This window comes from Rosa chinensis, chromosome 1 (assembly GCF_002994745.2).
Source record: "Rosa chinensis cultivar Old Blush chromosome 1, RchiOBHm-V2, whole genome shotgun sequence".
NCBI classification, from domain to species: Eukaryota; Viridiplantae; Streptophyta; class Magnoliopsida; order Rosales; family Rosaceae; genus Rosa; species Rosa chinensis.
Window position 1 is genome coordinate 1,070,211 of NC_037088.1, and position 17,551 is coordinate 1,087,761.

Sequence of the window (17,551 nt, forward strand, 5' to 3'; positions counted from 1 at the left end):
TTCTTCGATTGGGAAAGTTCCTTATTGTAGAAAGTTTCCATTTTTGTAGTTTCCATTTCTCATTTCTAGCAAGTTTCCATTTTTAGTGTAGGAAAGTTTCTATTTTTCATTTTTATAAAGTTTTTATTTTCAGTATAGTTTCTATTTTCAGGACCTCCGAGCTAAAAAGTGGAAATGAACTCACGAATGGAAAGAGGAGCTTGCGAACATCACACTACTACAGAAAATGAATCACACGACACCTCTCAGACGACGCCATACTGTTTTCCGTGGTGTGAATCATTTCTCATTATTGAGACGACGGTTGTAAAATTTCCGTCTTCTAATATGAATTCAACCAACAGGTGTTTTTCATGCTGAAATTATGCATTGCTTCAGAAGACGTTTATAAATGGAAGCGTGGTGTGAGGTTAAATTGTCATAGAGGTGGCAAGTTTCGCACCAATTGGCACCAGTTAAATTTCCTCAGCATGTAGTGTTTATACGACGGTTACTTTAAAACTGTGGTGTGAATTGATAGATTTGCAAGCCAAAACATGTTCATTGGCATTCCCTCTCACATTTCCCTCCATTGTCTTCCCTCCAAATTTATTTCCCTCTCAGCAGGCAATATGAGGAGGCAAAATTGAAAATTTTGAAGTGGCATTCAGACAACATATATGTGAAAAACCGTGATCTGATGTCTTATATGGCAAGTTTCCCACAATTTGACAGCACTTAAATATAGCGGTGATACGACAGTTAGTTTAAAACTGTGGTATGTATCCATAGTTTTAGAAGCAGAAAGAACGTGTCTACCAACATTCCTCCTAACATTTCCCTCCATTCTCCCATTTTCCTCCCATGCGCAACAAGAGGAGGCAAATTGAAAATTTAAAAAATGGCATTCAGACAACGTATATGTGAAAAACCATGGTCTGATGCCTTGTACATGCATGCATTAACAAATGACTTATCTAGCCATGTGTCCTAAACCACTACACGTTTAAACCAAGTTAGAGGAAAAAAATTTATAAAAAAAAGCCCCCAATAACACACGCACTCCATCACTACCAGCCCTAGATACAGGCACACGGCGGCATTCACTCCAAATCTTCACCACCCCAAGATGAGTGCTCTAATTTCGACTTCCCCAGAGCCTCCGGTAGCACAGCAGTATCTTTCCAAAACTCCACCGAGCCCGACTCTCTCCAACACCAAAGCCGTCAACCCTAAATCCACCGCCTCTGAATCCCTCAATCCCAAGTCGCTGGTACCAATCCTTGACTCTCTGGTACCAATCCCCAACTCTCGTGGTAGCATTAACTCTCTTTCCAGAATTCCACTGCTACTCCGACACTCCCTTTCCCAATCCCCGACTCCAAAGCCATTGGCCACGAATCCGCTGCCTCCTAGATCTCTCAGGTACCAATCCCCAACTCCGAGCCCCTTGACCACGACTCCACCACCTCTGAGATCTCTCTGGTACCAATCCCTGAAGCCCTTGACCATGACTCCACCGCCTCCGAAACCTCTTTGGTACCAATCCATGATTTGTCTTCGAATATGATAAATTCTCGTCCTCTCGAATCTGGTAACTTCAATTGGGTGTTTGATTTCGTGTCAAAGTTTGGGCATTTGATTTTGGGTAAAAATTTGGGGGTTTTGAGCTTGGTTTCGGGTTGTCAATGATTTTGGGTATATGATATTATGATTAACATTTTTTGGTATGCAGGAATTGGGTAAGAGTTCAGCAGACTTTGTGCAATTTTGGCTTTTGGGCTTGATTGCAGAAGTGCTTACTGACATCAAATAGTAAGCCTCCTTGTCCCCCATTGCGATTGTTCCTTTGAACTTAATCAAGTATTGTTTTCAAAGGTCTCCAGTTATTGCTATGGCGAGTTCACACAAGAAGTTCACACAAGAAGATTACTACTTCTAGAGTGTAGTTTACAGAAGAAGACATAAACTTACCCAAGGTTGTTCTGAGTTCTGACCGGTTCAAATGGCAGGTACATTCTAATGATTTGTGGGTTCTTACGTTTTAGATGAATTTAGAAAAGGCTGATGAAATTTTGACTTTTGTATTCTAATGGGTCATTGAATTTGTAGCTAAATTTGCATATGCAATTGAAAAGTTGAGATTTTTGTACTAATAGGTTATTGAATGTGTAGCTGAATTTGCATATGGGAATGAAAAGTTGATATTTTTATGCTGATGGTAATTGAATTTGTTGGGTTGCAGTGAGGGAGATGTGTATCTATTCAGTGGTTGCATTACATCATGGAAACTACCAAACGGGAAAAACCTCTTTTTTGTGACCTGATGTTGTGTTTAATGGGAAGAAACCGATCAGGTTGTTTCAAATTTGTGTGTGCTTGAATGCTTATATGGTAAAAATAGAGAACATTTGTAATGATCAATTCACAAATCTCTTTTGGGTTAGTTATGCAATGAATATAGGGAGTTTGTGGTATATGATTTTCATTTTGTATTCCTGCACTCGAAGCCACTAGTTTGTGGTTTTTATCTTGTTCATTTGTTCAATAAAACCTCTTCCTTCAATGTGGAACATGACCACTGCACTCTTTTATTTATTTATTTATTTTTTGGTAACTTTGTGCTATGTCAACTTGTGGAATTTGTTCCCACACTGAGGACATTTGCTTAAACATGAAAGATAAATTTAGAATCCCACCGCTAAGGGTTTTCTTCTTTAGCTTTTAATGACGGCACCTCGTCTAAGCTTTTTGCATTGAAATTGGTCCAAAGATGCCGCAACGTTAGGATGAATTTGCAGCTTGCTTATTGCACTCGACCAATTTGTCATATATACTTATTTGTATCTTGATAGATTGCACCCCAAAATCCTATACTTGTCATCTTTTGGTATTAAGCCTTGGATCGTGTTTTGGTTATTTTGGCCTTCTGCAAATGTAAAGACCTGTGCATCAAGTTTGTCTTGGAATTGGTTGCTTCAAAGTTTGTATTTAACAAAATTGTTTGTTGTGCAGGTATAAGCAGGAGTAGTTAATTGTAGTCATTTAAGGGTGAGATTCTTCTCCAAGTGCCAGTTATGGTTTCATCTTGTTTCCAGACGTAATTAAGGTGTACAGTCTGCTGCATAATTTTTCTATATACCTTGATTTTGTTCTTAAATCATTTGAGTTATGATTGTGCAGGTTTGACGAGACTACAGTCTCTCAATGTTGGATATTGTAAATGCATCACAGATTCAGACTTAAAAAGGCCATCTCAGGTGCATTTTGGTGTAGGTCATTGTCTTTTTGTGTAATAACCATGGTCATGTTGTTGAGGTTTGGAACTCCTTTTGTTTGCACAGTTTTCTTCTATCTAATTTTATAGATCTGTTTTTGACTCTTTTGCATTTTTCTTTCTTCTCTTATCCCTGTCTTTGGCTACTAGTTTTTGTTGTAAATTGTGAATCATATGAATATGTATCACAAATCTTGTTTATGCAATATCATTGTTAAAATTTATAAAAAAATGAGTTTGAAAAAAAGAGTTTGAAGTTTGAAAAAAATTTATAAAAAAAAGCCCCCAATAAAGAAGACCAAAATGAGTTTGAAGTTTTTTAACCTTGTTTATGCAATATCATTGTTAAAATTTGGATATTGTTTGATCGATTTGTTTGGAAAATGAGTCATTTATTGTGTATATTGCTAACAATGGTCACAAATTTATTTGCAGGAAAGTGTACACAAATATAAAGGAAGAGGATATGGCATATTGAAGTAATGCTCGGGGTATTCCTTTCTGAACTGTGAATTTTGTTTCTCATTTGTTCTTGGTATCAAGTTTTCTTGAGGTGGTAGACCTTGACAACAATATTATCTTTCATTGTTTTGTTTTTGTTCAAGCAAATAGCATTAAATTATATAAGAATGCAAACACTTACATATGAAATCTTCCTTCTTCTTTTTTTTTGGGTTTTACATTTCCCACCATGGCACGTAACGTTATCTTTGTTCCCTTTGTATGTGGTAGGAAGAGACGGATGGTGGGCTCGAGATTGCTGTCTATTTTGTACCTTTATGCAGTCTGCATATCTAGAGGAGTTTGAAGAAGAATTTAAGGGTATTAACCAAGAGCAGATCTGCAGACTTCACAAAATGCTCGCTCCTTATCTTCTTTCAAGTATAAATGCAAAACTCTATTAAGCATATGTAAATGTGCACCGTTTCAGAGTATGTAAATGTTCAACGTTTCTTAAGATTGAATGTGAAATTTAGCAATCAAACAAAACCGCAGCATTGCTCGGGGTACCTCGCTAGTAATAGCTATTTATTATGAGAAAATTACTGTTTATTTGGTCAATTTTTGGTTTCAGCTTAATTTGAATCTTACCATTACCGAATCAAACAACAGTAGGAAAAATGAAAAATATGTCGTCTGATGAGGATTATAGGGTGGAATCAAACAAAATTTCTACAATTCAGACGACGGTTCTTACTGATATCATTGTTGGATACACACACGGACAACAAGTAAGCAAAAACCATCGTCTCAAATGTCACAAGACAACGGTTAGAGTTATATTTGTCGTGTGAAAGCGCACGCACTGAATTTTTATGTCATCACACCACATTTTATGCTGGAAGAACTGTCGTGTGTATACAATTTACACAACGTCTTAAAAATAAAAACCGTGGTATGAGTAGAAGTCACACAACGCTAGAATCCTACAAACCGTGGTATGAGTAGAAGTCACACCACGCTGGAATCCTAAAAACTGTGGTATGAGTAGAAGTCACACCACGACATATTTCTGTCGACAACTTGTCGACAGCATGTCGGCAGATCTGCCGGTCTATCAGACGACGAATTTAGCTGCAAACCGTCGACCCAATGATCGGTATACCACGGTTGAAAACCGTCGTCTGACAGCGTTTCATCAGACGACGCCTCGATAGACCACGGAAATGCAAAACGTGAGACGACAGTTTTAAACTGTCGTGTGAAGCCTTTTGTGTAGTAGTGTCAAGACAAGCGAATATGAGAAGAAAAGGGTCACACAATTGAGCAGAAATGAAGAAATAAGCTTTCCTAGTCCAACCAGGAAACCCTGTGAAATGGAGGAGAGCTTCCCAAGTAAGTTTCCAACGCAACCATGAAAAAGAAATGGAAAAATAATGTGTTTTGACGTTGGAGGAAGAAAAGGCTTGAAGTTGAAGCAACGAGGCCCAAGAACTCTATAGAATTGAGTTGGATTTTCGGCAAAATGGATCAAGGCCCATGAAAGCCCATGGAATTAGGGTTTGTGACGCAAGGATGTAACCCTAGGGATGCTTTGCCATGAAAACCAAAGGGAGAAGAGAAAGTGGCATGAAAAATCAAGAAGAAAATAAAAGATTATGCAAGAGATTTTCTAGGGTGAAGTTTATGGAAAGAAAAAGTGTGGACATCAAGAAAAGGACCAAATGGCGTCTAGATTCATTCCTAGAAACCCTAAGGATATTTTGGCCGAAATAAGAGAAGCAAATCAGAAAATATTCAAGGAATTTCGGCAAGAATATATTAGGGAATCATCTTGGAGTTTTGTGATTGGTTGGATGACACACTAGGGCTTACTTGGCAATTTCTCATTGGTGGAAGGCATGTGGAATTATTAATTTAATTCCTTGAGAAAATAAACAGAAAATCACGGCTTGGAGGCCAAGTTTTGCCGTCTCCTATATAAACTCTACATCCCTAGACGTCTCACACATCCTCTAATTCCGAAAATTCTCTCTACGCGAAAGCTCTCTCCATTCTCTAGTTCTACTTTTGCGTTTTCAAGCAAGGAAGGAAGAAGCAAGACCAAGCCATGAGCATCTCCACCATTCCACCTTGAAGCCGTGTACTTTGAAGCTTGCTTTTGAGTTTCATTAGTTCATCATTCGAGTTATTCATCCACATCTCCATTCACAGTGTAATTCAACCTTCTTTCTTGTAATCACTTTTGATTCTCCTTGTTTGATTTCGTTAAAGATTGTTCTAGTTAAAGTTTATGTTTGAATAAGGTTTATAATCTGAAATTTTATGATTGAATAAAGGATTTCGATTCATTCTTTGTGATTCCAAAGTTGCTTATGTGTGATTGTTCGATTGAATTTGCTTTATAGATATTTTTTGTATTTTAATCTTATGTGGTTCGAAACACTTAGGGTTTTGATATGAATGGTGCTAGATTTAAGAACATGATTCAACTTTTTGTGTTATGAACTTAAATCGAAAGTAGTAAAGGTTTTGGACAAAAATCGAATTCAATTGAAAAGGATTGCAATTAGATGAACTTATTCATACTAAGTTGTACACTTGAGTTGATAGCCTTTCTATGTGTTTCATGCGTTGAATATGTATGATTGACTAGCTTTCTAGGGCTTGATTACATGTTTGATAGGATTAGTCTTTGTGCTTTCACTTAGATTAATTAGCGTTGAAAGTAAAATATGGGAAATCGTTTGCTTTCTAATGTTTCACATGATCAACTCCTTTCACATGACTTGGAAGAGCAATGTAGGGTTTATTTGAATTCAATCATGAACTTGGTTTTAATCTTTGTTTCTTACATTTCATTCTTGTATTTGTGTTTTTGTTTATACTTAGTTTTTATTCTTTCTTTAAATTTTCGAAAAACCAAAACCTAAAACCCCCTAATTTTGTGAATAGTGTTTATATTGTGTAAATATTATACTTTGTTTTATTTTAATTGTTTAAATTGTCTTACATTGACAGGTGTACCCTCAATCCCCGGAATAGAACGATCCCTACTTGCTTATACTACTAATGATATTTCTAGGGTTAAATTATGTGCTTGCTTTGAGTGTATCAAGAGTTTCAGTCGAGAGTTATATAGCAACACCTTTTGGTTTGGTTTGAATGTCCTTTGACGAATGACTTTATCATGAAACCTCTTGGTGCGCTCCTTGTAAATTTTTGCATTCTCATAGGACTCATTACGAATTTCCTCCATCTGATTCAGTTGCAATGCTCTCTGTTCACCGGCTGTATTCATGTCAAAATTGTAGTGCTTGATTGCCCAATATGCTCGGTGCTCCAACTCCACCGGAAGATGACAAGCCTTCCGAAAAACTAAGCGATATGGCGACATGCCAATTGGAGTTTTATAGGCCGTCCTATAAGCCCATAGAGTATCATTCAACCGGTGAGACCAATCTTTCCTATCCGGGCGAACTGTTTTCTCCAAAATATTTTTAATTTCCCGGTTGGAAATCTCAACTTGGCCACTAGTTTGAGGGTGGTAAGGTGTAGCGACTTTGTGAGTGATGGAATACTTCTTCATAAGTGATGTGAATGGCTTGTTGCAAAAATGTAGTCCTCCATCGCTTATAACGGCTCGAGGAGTGCCAAAACGAGCAAAAATATTGTCTTTGAGAAAGGAGAGTACCACCTTGTGATCATTAGTTTTGCAAGCAATTGCTTCAACCCACTTTGATACGTAATCCACTGCCACCAATATATAGAGATTGCCAAAGGATTGAGGAAAAGTTCCCATGAAGTCTATTCCCCAAACATCAAATAATTCAACCACCAAAATATTACTCAAAGGCATCATGTCATGTTTGGCCAATATTCAAAAGCATCCTTGAATAATGTTGGCCAATAAAAGCCACTTTGAAGAACTTTAGCCGCTGTTTTCTTGGCTCCAAAATGCCCACCACAAGCATAACTATGGAAGAAACAAAGAATGCTTTAAAACTCACTTTCCGGTACACATCTTCTAATCAATTGGTCTGGGCAATGTTTGAATAAATATGGTTCATCCCAAATATAATGCTTCACTTTAGAAAGAAATTTCTCCCTCTCTTGCTTGCTCCAATGATCTGGAATTTTTTTAGTAACAATAAAGTTCACAATATGAGCAAACCAAGGAGGAGAATCATGTACCATAAACAATTGTTCATCAGGAAAATTTTCATTCAAAGGAAGGCAGTCCACTTCATCATCTTCATGCACCAATCTACTCAAGTGGTCTGCAACCACATTCTCACTTCCTTTTTTATCTTTTAGCTCCAAATCAAATTCTTGAAGTAAAAGAACCCAACAGATCAGATGAGGCTTGGCATCTTTCTTGGCAAGTAAATATTTAAGGGCAGCATGATCAGTGTAAACAATTACTTTGGAACCAATCAAATAAGACTTGAACTTGTCTAGAGCAAATACAACCGCAAGCAACTCTTTTTCGGTGGTAGAATAGTTAAGTTGAGCATCATTTAGAGTCTTTGAAGCATAATAAATAGCATAAGGAAGCCTCTCTATATGCTGCCCCAAAACTGCACCCACCGCATAATCCGACGCATCACACATTAATTCAAACGGCAAGTTCCAATCCGGAGGCTTCATGATAGGAGCTGAAGTTAGGAGGGCCTTAAGCTTGTTAAACGCCTCTAGACATGCTTCATCAAACACAAATTCTGCATCTTTTGCTAATAAATTGCTCAATGGTCCTGCAATCTTGCTAAAATCCTTCATGGAACGCCGATAAAATCCGGCGTGGCCAAGGAAAGAACGCACTCCCTTTACTGTTGTTGGTGGAGGAAGATTGGTAATTAAATCCACTTTTGCCTTGTCAACTTCAATGCCTTTCTTGAAACAATATGTCCCAACACAATACCTTGCTTGACCATAAAATGGCACTTCTCCCAATTTAGCACAAGATTGGTTTCTTGACATCTTTTGAGCACTAGAGCTAAATGAAGCAAACAATCATCAAAAGAAGAACCAAAAACAGAGAAGTCGTCCATAAATACCTCAATAAATCGCTCCACCATGTCGGAGAAAATACTCATCATACAACGTTGGAAGGTAGCCGGTGCATTACACAATCCAAAAGGCATTCTTCGGTAAGCGAAAGTACCAAAAGGGCAAGTAAATGTAGTCTTGTCTTGGTCCTCTGGTGCAATAGAAATTTGATTATACCCTGAATAGCCGTCAAAGAAACAATAATAACTATGACCCGCCAATCACTCAAGCATCTGATCAATAAAAGGTAATGGAAAGTGGTCTTTGCGTGTGGCAGTGTTGAGCTTTCGGTAATCAATACATACTCTCCAACCCGTAGTCATTCTTGTAGGCACTAATTCATCTTTTTCATTCTTCACAATGGTTATTCCTGACTTCTTAGTCACCACTTGAACTGGGCTAACCCATTGGCTATCTGAAATTGGATATATAACTCCAACATCGAGGAGCTTCAAAATTTCAGCACGCACAACCTCTTTCATTGGTGGATTCAAACGCCTTTGTGCATCACGTGTTGGCTTCACATTGTCTTCAAGATGGATTCGGTGCATACACATTGTAGGACTTATACCTTTAATATCTGCAATTGTCCATCCAATCGCTGTTTTGTGAGCTTGAAGAACTTGCAGCAACTTCTTTTCATCTTCTTCACAAAGGTCCGAAGCAATAATCACTGGAAGTGTCTCAAATTCACCCAAAAATACATATTTCAAGTGTGATGGCAGTGGCTTGAGCTCTAACTTTGGTGCTTGCTGAATGGACGGCACAACTTTATTTGTGGACAGAGGTAAAGACTCAAATTGGTTCCACTTTCTTGATTCAAAAACCTGTGCAGCATTAAGTAGCTTCTCTAACTCATCAACCTCTTTCTTGGCATCAAAATCCATTCCAGATTGTGTCAAGCATACTTCAAGGGGATCTTGAGATGAATTCAAAACAAAAGATTCATGAGTAATAGGAGAAATAGAATCAACCATAAAGCATTTACCATCATCAGAGGGACGTCGACCCGCTTCAAAAATCTTGTACTCCACCGACATGTCACCAACTGTCATAGATAGAAGTCCATCTTTTACTTTAATTATGGTATCAACAGTAACCATGAATGCACGACCCAAAATGAGTGGTACATCCTCGCTTGAATAAGCATCTGGTTCAGTTTCAAGAATGACAAAATCTGCAGACAATATGAACTTATCCACCTTTACTCACATCTTCAACAATTCCCTTTGGCCTCTTGACTGATCGGTCTGCAAATTGCAAGGTGATTGATGTTGGTTGTAAGTCACCAAGCTTTAATTTCAAATATAGAGAGTACGGCATCAAGTTAACGCTGGCACCCAAGTCCATCAAAGCACGCTCAAAATAATGATCACCAATTGTGCAAGGGATTGTAAAGCTTCCTGGATCCTTCAACTTTGGAGGGAGTCTTCTCTGAATTACAGCACTGACCTCTTCTAACAACAACACCTTCTCATGATCTTCAAATTTTCTCTTATTAGTGCATAACTCCTTCAAAAACTTCGCATAAGCTGGGATTTGTTTAATAGCATCAAGCAAAGGAATATTAATTTGCACCTTGCGAAATAGTTCCATAATCTCAGTCAAGTGCCTACCTTTCTTGGGCTTCTGAAGCAATGGTGCGGCTGAAATAGCCTCACAATTTAACCCTGCAAAATGTAGTTGTCAGTATAGGATAAGCAGGGATCGTTCAGTCCGGGGATTGTAGGGTACACCTACACAAAAAGGTCAATTAACAAATAAAAGAATAAAATGGGGGGTTTTGAAATTTGGTTCCTAATCTACTTAAAATAAAAACAAAACAAATAAAACTATATACAATGATTGACTTCCCTAACCTAGACCAATACCACTCGGCAATTACTAAGTGTAAAAACAGAAAATTCATTTCAACATGCTACAAAAATGTGCCCACCTTAAATGCCTAGATAAGAGCCCAAATGAAAAGCCTCAGCGGATCAATCCATTTATCTGATTCGTTCTAATGTAGGTTTGGATCGGAAAAGTCCTTACCAAGCCTAATACTACTAAATTTCGAAAACACTTAGCATAATTCTCTTAACTAGTAGTATTATCTAACCCTCGAATCAACTCACACGTGCAAATTAACCATTACACATATAATTTAACACGTAATTTCCAGAATCATTTAATCATTAAAGCATGATTTTTACCACTTTTTAGAACTAATTGCTACTTGTTTAACTCAGCGTCTTAACAAATAACAATTACTCTTGGAAAATTAAGCAAACACACAAAAACTCTCACCATTATTCTAGCATGCAAACTTATGAACCTAACTCTGAAAATTACCAAAACACATAAAAGGGCACAAGATTGTAACATGCATCATAAAAAAATTCTCAAAATTAACTCAATAATAAATTGAAAATCTCAAAAACATTAATAAAAATATTCTGAAAATTCCGTGTCTCCAATTACACAACTCGCAAATTGAAACACACAGAACCGAAATAAAAATTGTAAATAGAGTCATAGTTACACTTTGAAGCTTTCCTCAGCGGCTTAGCAACACGGTGATGAACTCGTCTCTGTGATGGTGGTGGAGCGTCCTTGACTCAGCGCCTTAGAGCTTTGTAGATTGATGGATGGATGGTGTCACGGTCTTGTAGGTGATGGAAGTTTAAGGATTGAATTGGGCAGTCTTGGAATGGTTTTTGGCCAGGAAGTGATAGGCAATGAATTATCTTGGCTGGGAAGTGATCTTGGCTGGGAAGTGATGCTAATTCTGTTCTGGACGTTGCCTATTTATAGGGGAGCATTGGTTGGCTTTTGTAGATCATACCCTTCATCATTGGACGGATGGGATTGCATCGTAATTCCTTTAATTTTCCAACTGAAACATCTCCTTTAAGGCCTTAACTCCTCTCATAATGGGACAATTCCTTTAATTTCCAAGCTGAAACATTTTTTTCGTATTTATTTTCTAGTTGAAACATCTTTTTCTTATTTATTTTCCAGTTGAAACATCTTTCTCTTTTATTCTTCAACTGAAAACGTCTTTCTCCTTTATTCCCCTTCTTCATTGCTTGGTCAAATATCTTAATGCTTTATTTTATGACTCAATCATTGATGTTTCCAAGAGTTCTAGCAGGCAAGGTTTCCTACAACAAGCAGGAGAATATCAGAATTTTCTAGAGAAAATAAAATGTAAAGACCGCAAAAACAGTCGACAATGAGGAATCCTGATCCAGGTAGGATTTTTCATGAATTTTATTTTTTCCGCTTATTTCACTCCAAACACTCAACAAGACTCTAAAAACGACTCAATGACTCAAAACACTAAATTTAAGGGAGAAACAAGGCTAAAAATGGGGCACATATTCAATAATATCGTCACACTTTTTGCTCCTATCAACTACCCCACACTTAGCTTTTGCTAGTCCCTTAGCAAAACAAAAATACAAAACAAAACAAAGACTCAACGAAAAGCAAGTAAATGACTCTATTGCTCCTAACTGTTGTCTCAGAGACTCTTAACTCATGGCTTTCACGTTAAACACTTAATCAAAATCGCATAGATAATTCCATGGTTAATAAACATGTGACACTCATATGACTAAGTAAGATGTGGAGAACTTAAGTTATACAGTGAATGATAGCATGTTTCGAACAAGTCCAATCCAAACTCACAAGGCATACTCTCGATTTTTCTCTCAGAAATGGCTATGCTTAAAAGCTTCACACTCAAGTATATGCAAGAGAATAAATTGTAAGGCAACAAACAGCTTGCATATTTCATCAATAAACGCATTTTGTGAAGAATTTTTAAAGACCTCATGAAATGACTAAGTGCACAAATGAACCTAAACCATAAGCTCGACTGCGTACCTGACTCCACTAACCAAAGACTGCCCATCTCAAGGATCAAGTAAGCACTTAAAACAGGTTGTAATGGGGCTAAGCTAGGGTTTTTGAAATGAAGATTTAGGATACAAAAATCCTAAGGACCTAGCTGAGCATATAAGGACCACCTTATGTCATCATTTTTGTACACCAAATATCATTGTTTTGGGCCCAACCTTCACTCTAACCAACATGGGAATGGACAAAGGCATAATTTTCAACTTTGAGCCTTCTACAAATTTGAAAGTCCAAAACCACACTTCAACAATTTCCCAAGAGTTTTATTTTCAATTTTTCTTCTCTTTTGCCCTTTTTCTTTCTTTTTTCTTTTTTTTTTCATTTTTTTTTTCATTTTCTTTCATTCATTTTTCACGGCAATCTTCTTTCTTTTTCTTGGTTTTTCCCCGCCCCACTCTTGTCTTTCATCGTCACCCCTACACTATGTCATGCTCTACTAAGTCCCTAAGACAAGGGTAGAGATTTCCTATACTAAGCTCATGCATGGTAGGGTAGTGAGGGTGATGAAACAAAGGTTTTCAATGTAGGCTCAAAGGGGTTCATTCTAAGGAGTACCACGACAGGCACAATTGGGGACACATGCTTGTTTGGCTATGGTGGTTACCCTAATGCCTTCTATCCTATCCAGGATCAGGGCATATTATGACATATAAGTTTTGATAGTCACAACAGCCGAGTTCTAGTACTTTCTAGTCCATTAAAATCTATGGCACATGATCATTGGATTTTCAAAGAATGATGAGGTTTTGCAAATACAACCATGAAATTCTGAATTTATCAATAAGCACTCGAAAAGAAAGTTTTTTAGCTCAACAGCTCACTTAGGGTCAAATGAATCAGACTTAATCCTAGCATGCTTAATGAACCAAGTTACAATCCTATCTCAAATCTTCATACAAGTATCACAATGTCGATTAACCACAGAATTCAATTAAGTCCTATTTTGATTGTGAAAACCTTCAGCCATGAATTCAGAGACATGTTCATCCTAGACGTTAGGGGCATCCTAAGACTCAAAAAACAAAAAGACTATAAAACCAATTTTTTTTTTTCTAAACTAAAATAAAAGTGTAAACCCACCCCACACTTAGAATCTACATTGTCCTCAATGTAGGCAAGAAATATGGTATATAGACCCTAAATATTGGGGGGGGGGGGGGGGGCTACGAAAATAAGGGAAGGGTAAAATAAACAAACAAACAAAGACACAAGTACAATTCAACGTAAGCAAGTAAAGGGATAGAAATGTCAAACTCTGGTTGATGGCTCCTCTACAGCTTCGGTTGAAATGGGTTGCCAACCATGCAGCGCAAAAAAAAAAATCTAAGTGAAACACATACAATTTACAATATGCTTAAAAAAAAACAACTTCTACAAATTGTACAACAATGATAAAAGACATGCTTAATTTTGTAACAATCATAAAACTTAAACAAAATCACAATTAAACTTGGCCTAACCGAAATCGCAATTTGTCACCATTCCATAAGTGTAGTACAAAAATTTAGCATGCATTCTATATAAACAAAATCAATGACACTTTAAGTGTTGGAGATTTTAACAATCCCCATCGTTGTAGTATAGTGGTAAGTATTCCCGCCTGTCACGCGGGTGACCCGGGTTCGATCCCCGGCAACGGCACCAAAAATTGGTGCGGCTGAAATAGCCTCACAATTTAACCCTGCAAAATGTAGTTGTCAGTATAGGATAAGCAGGGATCGTTCAGTCCGGGGATTGTAGGGTACACCTACACAAAAAGGTCAATTAACAAATAAAAGAATAAAATGGGGGGTTTTGAAATTTGGTTCCTAATCTACTTAAAATAAAAACAAAACAAATAAAACTATATACAATGATCAACTTCCCTAACCTAGACCAATACCACTCGGAAATTACTAAGTGTAAAAACAGAAAATTCATTTCAACATGCTATAAAAATGTGCCCACCTTCAATGCCTAGATAAGAGCCCAAATGAAAAGCCTCAGCGGATCAATCCATTTATCTGATTCGTTCTAATGTAGGTTTGGATCGGAAAAGTCCTTATCAAGCCTAATACTACTAAATTTCGAAAACACTTAGCGTAATTCTCTTAACTAGTAGTATTATCTAATCCTCGAATCAACTCACACGTGCAAATTAACCATTACACATATAATTTAACACGTAATTTCCAGAATCATTTAATCATTAAAGCATGATTTTTACCACTTTTTAGAACTAATTGCTACTTGTTTAACTCAGCGTCTTAACAAATAACAATTACTCTTGGAAAATTAAGCAAACACACAAAAACTCTCACCATTATTCTAGCATGCAAACTTATGAACCTAACTCTGAAAATTACCAAAACACATAAAAGGGCACAAGATTGTAACATGCATCATAAAAAAATTCTCAAAATTAACTCAATAATAAACTGAAAATCTCAAAATATTAATAAAAATATTCTGAAAATTCCGTGTCTCCAATTACACAACTCGCAAATTGAAACACACAAAACCGAAATAAAAATTGTAAATAGAGTCATAGTTACACTTTGAAGCTTTCCTCAGCGGCTTAGCAACACGGTGATGAACTCGTCTCTGCGATGGTGGTGGAGCGTCCTTGACTCAGCGCCTTAGAGCTTTGTAGATTGATGGATGGATGGTGTCACGGTCTTGTAGGTGATGGAAGTTTAAGGATTGAATTGGGCAGTCTTGGAATGGTTTTTGGCCAGGAAGTGATAGGCAATGAATTATCTTGGCTGGGAAGTGATCTTGGCTGGGAAGTGATGCTAATTCTGTTCTGGACGTTGCCTATTTATAGGGGAGCATTGGTTGGCTTTTGTAGATCATACCCTTCATCATTGGACGGATGGGATTGCATCGTAATTCCTTTAATTTTCCAACTGAAACATCTCCTTTAAGGCCTTAACTCCTCTCATAATGGGACAATTCCTTTAATTTCCAAGCTGAAACATCTTTTTCGTATTTATTTTCTAGTTGAAACATCTTTTTCTTATTTATTTTCCAGTTGAAACATCTTTCTCTTTTATTCTTCAACTGAAAACGTCTTTCTCCTTTATTCCCCTTCTTCATTGCTTGGTCAAATATCTTAATGCTTTATTTTATGACTCAATCATTGATGTTTCCAAGAGTTCCACCAGCAAGGTTTCCTACAACAAGCAGGAGAATATCAGAATTTTCTAGAGAAAATAAAATGTAAAGACCGCAAAAACAGTCGACAGTGAGGAATCCTGATCCAGGTAGGATTTTTCATGAATTTTACTTTTTCCGCTTATTTCACTCCAAACACTCAACAAGACTCTAAAAACGACTCAATGACTCAAAACACTAAACTTAAGGGAGAAACAAGGCTAAAAATGGGGTACATATTCAATAATATCGTCACACTTTTTGCTCCTATCAAGCAATTCTGGTTATGGAGGTTTAGGAACAAATTGAGACTCTATAGGAGGCCTTAAAGTCGTTTCTGGTGTGCTAGATGTCACTGGGTTCGAATCAGTTCGTTTTCGGGATTGCTGTTGCAACTTCAATCCTCCTGCAGAATCATTCTCTGCTGATTCATTAATTTCTGGGATAGCAACAGACTCTTCAATCCCCTGTTCAACTTCTTGAATATCTCCTGGACTACGAACTTTAATATCAACTTCTTTTCCACTCCTCAACGTGATCACAACTTTCATAGGCTCATGTTTCTCATATTGACCCCTTGGATTAGCAAGAGTTTGGCTAGGTAAACACCCTTGTTCTCTCTCATTCAAGGCAGTGGCAATCTGACCAACTTGAACTTCTAGCTTAGAAATAGCTTGAGATTGAACTTGCTGCTCTTTCTTGGTCTCCTGAATAGCTTGAAGCATCTGAGCATTGCCCTTTTGAAATTCCATCTGATTTTGTGCAAGTTGCTGCATGGTTTCTTCAAGAGATGGTTTCTTTTGTTCAATTGGCCCTTGATAATTTTGCATGGGAGGATTCCTTGGCATCTGCACTTGATTATTGTTGCTATAAGAGAAATTTGGACGTTGCCTCTAACCTGGATTATAGGTATTTGAAAAAGGATCATTCACAGGCCTTCTATAATTATTCACCATGTTGACTTGCTCATCTTTGAAGAAATTTTCAGAACACGCCTCGGTGGTATGTGCAATACTTGAACACAAAGCACATGTCTCCCTTGCAGCCTTATTTAACAGAGGAGTAAGGCTCTTCATTTGTCTTGCCAAGGTTGCAACTTGCTCTTCCAACTTAGTACTTGCACTAACCTCATATAGTCCTCCTCTTTTGGGCACTGTTGTATAAGGATCATATTGCTGCGAATTTTCACATATAGTCTCAAAAGCTTGAATTGCCTCATCTGCCGTCTTTCCCATCAAGCTTCCACCAACTGTAGCATCCACCATACTTCTACTTTGGGAGTTCAAACCTCTGTAGAAAAATTGAGCCTTTTGGGGTTTAGAAAATCCATGATGAGGACACTTCTAGAACAAATCCTTATAACGCTCCCAACTCTCATAAAAAGGTTCTCCTTCGGGTTGAGAGAAACCAAAAATTTCTGCTTGGAGAGCATTGGTTTTCTTAGCCGGGAAGAATTTCAACAAGAACTTTTTAACCAAATCATCCCAAGTATTGATGGAACCAGGGGGAAGAGAGCTTAGCCACTTTCTTGCCTTGTCCTTCAATGAAAAAGGAAAAAGCCTTAAACGGATCTTCTCATCTGATATCTCATACTGAAAAGTTCCACATATGTCTTTGAATTCCTCCACATGGAGATAAGGGTCTTCATTTGTCTTCCCATAAAAATTAGGCAAATTAACTCTGGATTGTTGCTGGTCTAATCTCAAAACGCACTCCTGCAGGAATGGGAGCTACAACAATACAAGATGATGTTGTGAGTGCAGT

The 17,551-nt window shown here is 37.4% G+C and overlaps 2 non-coding genes across 2 annotated transcripts; both read left to right on the forward strand.

Moving 5' to 3' along the window:
- Positions 1-14,221: 14,221 nt before the first annotated feature.
- TRNAD-GUC lies at positions 14,222-14,293 on the forward strand. The gene has a single exon. It is a non-coding gene; the product is annotated as a tRNA-Asp (tRNA).
- A 2,817-nt stretch (positions 14,294-17,110) lies between these two features.
- On the forward strand, positions 17,111-17,217 carry LOC112183153. The gene has a single exon (XR_002929747.1). It is a non-coding gene; the product is annotated as a small nucleolar RNA R71 (small nucleolar RNA).
- The last annotated feature ends 334 nt before the right edge of the window (positions 17,218-17,551 follow it).